This window comes from Elephantulus edwardii, unplaced genomic scaffold (assembly GCF_000299155.1).
Source record: "Elephantulus edwardii isolate Elephantulus edwardi_28Jun2011 unplaced genomic scaffold, EleEdw1.0 scaffold00270, whole genome shotgun sequence".
Taxonomy (NCBI): Eukaryota; Metazoa; Chordata; class Mammalia; order Macroscelidea; family Macroscelididae; genus Elephantulus; species Elephantulus edwardii.
The window spans coordinates 1,016,211-1,021,277 of record NW_006400020.1 but is presented as its reverse complement, the minus strand read 5'-3'; the positions used below and the strand labels follow the sequence as shown (position 1 = coordinate 1,021,277).

General features: G+C 41.2%; 1 pseudogene; it reads left to right on the top strand.

The window, feature by feature from the left end:
* The first annotated feature begins 2,837 nt into the window (after positions 1 to 2,837).
* Positions 2,838 to 3,671, top strand: LOC102860467 (annotated as a pseudogene).
* The last annotated feature ends 1,396 nt before the right edge of the window (positions 3,672 to 5,067 follow it).

Sequence of the window (5,067 nt, the reverse complement as noted above, 5' to 3'; positions counted from 1 at the left end):
GGGAAGGGAGAAAATTGCGGCAATGAATGAATGGAAATCCAAAACCTCTGTAAAAAAAATTATTAAAAAAAAGAAAAAGACTGATAACACAATTACAAAATATGCAAAAGATATGGAAAAATTTTCACAGAGGAAGATATTCAAATGACCAACAGAAGGAAGAAATGCTTAAAATCATTGGCAATAAGAGAAATGCGAAGTGAAATCACAATGAGATACCATCTCACTCCAGTAGCTGTGGCAAAGTTTAACAGGACAGCAAGTAGTAAATGCTGGAGAAGGTGTGGTGAGGTAGAAACTTTTTTATATTGTTGGTGGGATTGTACAATGGTATAATCACTCTAAAAGGCAGTTTGGCACTTCTTCAAAAAGTGGAACATAGAAATTCCATATAATCCATCTATTCCATTGCTTGGAATATACCCCAAGAAAATGAGAAGTGAGGCTCAAACAGAAACCTGTACACAAATGTTCATAGTAGTATTATTCACCATCTCAAGAACATGGAAATAACCCAGATGTCCAACCACAAACAAATGGATTGAGAAGTTGTGGCACATTCATACAATGGAATATCATGCCGCATGCAGGAGCAATAATTTTGTAAACTACCATCTAACTTGGGAGGGACTGGAGAGCATTACACTAAGTGAACTAACTCAGTCCCATGAGGACAAATATACTATATAAAAATCATTATTTTAGAGTGAGTATGAGGATCCAAGGAGGGGCGAGGGGAGGGTGGAAATACAGCAGTGAGGATAGGTGGGAGGGTAAGGTATAAATCATCGGGTTGCACAATTTGATGGGTGGGTGGGGTGAAGGAAATGGGAAGAACCTTTTGTGAAAAACAATGTATTCAAACTTTGGAAATAAATCAGAATATAAAAAGAATTGTTGAGTAACAGAAAACTAATATATCAATTAATTTGCAAATATCAAGTTTTCTGTATTACAAATAATATAACAAATTATTTAGTCAACTAAAATATAAATCTTATTTGAGACAATGAGAAATGTGATAACTTATTTTATGATTGTTAATAGCTTCAATTAGCTTGGCTCCAAAATCAAAACTCTTGATACCAGCAGCCAAGAAATAAAAAAAAAAAAAAAAAAACCCAAAAAACAAATTGCACTGGGTAAGTCTACAGTCAGGAATCTCTCCAGAGTACTGAAGAGCAACAACATCAATCTGAAAACTAAGGTGTGCCTGATCCGACCCATACTCTTTGCAATTGCTTGCTATGCATCAGAAAGCTGGCCAATGACTAGGGATGCACAGCTAGGAAAACAAACAGGTTTGTCCTGGAGAGAGTGAAGCAGGGTTGCTTCTTGGAGGCAAGGATTCTGAAGCTTCATCTGACATACTTTGGACATGTTGCAAGGAGGAACCAGTCCTTGGAGAGGACGTCATGCTTGGGAGGGTAGAGGGACAGTGCAGGAGAGAAAGACCCTCAATGAGATGGATTGATTCATTGACTGGCATAATGGGGATAAGTGTGTCAGAGACCATAATATTGGCACAGAAGAGAGCAGGGTTTAGGGCTGTTGTACATAGGGTCGCTATGAGACGCAGGCACCTTGACAGGACATAACAACAACAACCACAATCTAGGAGAACAAACAGGTTCATCCTAAAGAGGGTAAAACCAGGCTACTCCTTGATGGCAAGGATTCTGAAGCTTCATCTGACATACTTTGGGCATGTTGCAAAGAATAGCCAGTCCTTGGAGAGGGATATAATGCTTGGGAAGGTGGAGAGGCAGTGCAGGAAAGGAAGACCCCTGATGAGATAGACTGATTCAGTGGCTGGGATAATGGGGGTGGGTGTGTCAATAAGGTTGGCACAGGATAGAGTAGGGTTCAGAGCTGTTGTACATAGAATCACTATGAGTTGTAAGGAACTTGATGGCACACAATAACAACATTTTTCCCTATAAAGTCTCTCTTACATTTTAGGGTCATGGGAATTTTATTTGAAATTCAACATAGTAAATATCAGATGACTTTTCAGGCGTTTTGATTCACTGAGTGGTGAAAATGTGAATTAAAGACCATTTTCTATAAAAATAAAAATGTCCCATGCCAACCCATTTTGAAAGGTTTCGGGTTGAAGCCAAGAACCATGCTGAGGTAGAAACATTTTTTAGAGTTTATTGCACTCAGGGCTACTCAGCAAGGGGAGTAGGGGAGTTGGGTTCAGGGGGTTTATCTGGGGGCCGTTGCAGTGGCTCATTACAGCATAAAGTTTCTGGTTTTGGGAAATTGGTTTTGGGGAATGTCCTGACATACGATTTCTGAGTTCTGGTTTCAGAAAAATGTCCTAACATAGGGTTTTCTGAGTTCTAGTTTTGGGGAATGTCCTGGCATAGGATTTTTTAGTTGAGCTTCAACCTCCATTTTTCTTTTTAGCCTAACATTCCCGCCTTTGGGATATTAGGGGACAATGAGATCTTCTGGCTGCTTCCTGCTGGATGGGGGCATAGTGGGCTGTAAGGGAGGCTAGTATGTTATGCTTTCTCATTTGGAGGGAATGGTGTGTACTTCATCATGCACAGTTCACTGATGGTTTGGTTGGTAAATGCACAAAACTGCTTCTGCAAAAAAATAGTAAATATTTTTAGTAAACATGGCCTATAGCTTAATGCAAGAATAAACAGTAGTGTAAGAAGTATGAAAGGGGTGTGCGCTTGCGCCAAACTCTGGGACAGGACGTGTTCCTGGTTTGGTGGTAGTTTTACATTGAGGGGGTGCATCCCTTGCTGTCGAAGTGTGTCCTGCAAAACCTTGTGATCAACACTGTCTCAGCCTGTTAGGTGCTGCTCTCTGTGATCATGTCTAAGTCTCTGAAAAAGTTGGTGTAAGAGAGCCGGGAGAAGAACCAGCCGGAAGTGGACATGAGTGACCGGGGCATCTCCAACATGCTGGATGTCAACGGTTTGTTCACTTTATCCCACATCACTCAACTGGTGCTGAGTCACAACAAGCTAACCACTGTGCCACCAAACGTAGCAGAACTGAAGAACTTGGAAGTGCTTAACTTCTTTAACAACCAGATTGAGGAGCTGCCCACACAGATCAGCAGTCTCCAAAAACTCAAACACCTGAACCTTGGCATGAATAGGCTGAACACCTTGCCCCGAGGATTTGGCTTGCTACCAGCCCTTGAGGTACTTGACTTGACTTACAACAACTTGAATGAAAATTCTCTTCCAGGAAACTTCTTCTACCTTACCACCCTGCGTGCACTCTATCTAAGTGACAACGATTTTGAAATCCTGCCGCCAGATATTGGGAAGCTCACAAAGTTGCAGATACTCAGCCTTAGGGATAACGACCTGATCTCACTGCCTAAGGAAATTGGGGAGCTTACTCAGCTTAAGGAGCTCCACATTCAGGGGAACCGCCTGACCGTTCTGCCCCCAGAACTAGGAAACTTGGATTTGACTGGTCAGAAGCAAGTATTCAAAGCCGAGAACAATCCCTGGGTTACTCCAATTGCTGACCAATTCCAGCTTGGCGTGTCTCATGTTTTTGAATACATCCGTTCTGAGACGTACAAGTACCTCTATGGCCGACACATGCAAGCAAACCCAGAACCACCAAAGAAGAATAATGACAAATCAAAGAAGATCAGCCGGAAACCCCTGGCAGCCAAGAACAAATAGGGCTTCGCACGGACTGGGCTCTGGGCCCTTCTCTCTCTTTGGCTCCTGGCTTCCCTTGCTCTGTGTCACAAGTCAGTACCACGTGTGTGTGCGCACACATGCTTCACCCTTTCCACGCTCCTCTTTCTAGTGCTCACCACTGTACCTTTTAAACTCGTTTGGTAGGTGGTAGATTTTTATAAGTTCTTAAAGCCATTTCCAATTGTTTCCTTAAAATTGTCAGAGGCAGGAAACAAAGCTCTAGTTCACCTGCAAATTCCATAGTAGGCATAGGCTTCAGTTCCTTGAATAGACATCACAAAGCGGCTTATTATCCAAAGAATAATTAAAATCATGTAACCATTTAAATATCACAGTTAAGACTTTTCCTTCTGTTTATTCACTTGTCATGTTCTGTTGAAAAATCACCCTTCACCACAGAAATATTGTTAATTTAACTTACAAATTATTTAAATAAAATTTTGAACTTTTACCCCCCCCCCCAAAAAAAGAAGTACGAAAGGCAGTAGCCATCCCACCATTGAAGGGAGGGCATGATGAAGAAGAGAGTATGTGGATTAGGGACTACTGGATGTACTAGCTGTATGGAATTATTGATATCTCAGAAATCTTGCACTAGGCAGTGTGAGCCATCTGGTTTCTTTACTAGAAGGATAGGAGTGTTGTAAGGAGAGTAAGTGGAAATTAAAATACCAATTTTAAGGAACTTAATTATAATGGGTTTCAGTCCTTGGAGATGTCCTATACTGATGGGGTACTAGGGATACATGGAAAAGAGGTTTGGTCCTTTACTTTAATATTAGTAGGGGTGTGATATGTAGCTTGATGGGTTAGAGGTATCCCAGACTATAGGATCAACTTGATGGGGTGACAATGGGAAGGTGGAGGTGGGTAAAGAGCTTTCTTTGTGAGTTAAGCGTAGAAGGAAGGTTGTATTGGATTAGGACTGGGGATGAGGGTGAGGTTTATAGAAGTTTTAAGTTTGCTTAAAATACCTTTAGCCTAGTAGAGCAGTGAGGCACTGCAGTATTATAAGGAATTAATGAGTAAACTGTATATTTTTAAAATAAACATAATAAGGGAAGAATAGTGTGTGGGCTGTTAATTTTCCCCATTATGTTGGTTTGGGAGAGAATATTAGGCTATATTTGGAGAATTTGATTGAGAGGACTTCTGGTCAAAATAGGTCCTGTTTTGTATTCTGACTGAAATAGGACAGCTTCAATTGCAGATCAATCTTGAATTGGAGTGGGGATGATAATTTGATTTGTAGTAGATGGTCCCCCTAGCAGGAGGACCATGCACTTACTGCAGAGGGTCAAGGACTGCAGCCTTCAGTATGGACTGAGGCTCAATGTCAAGAAGACAAAGATTCTCACCACTGGACCAATTGGTA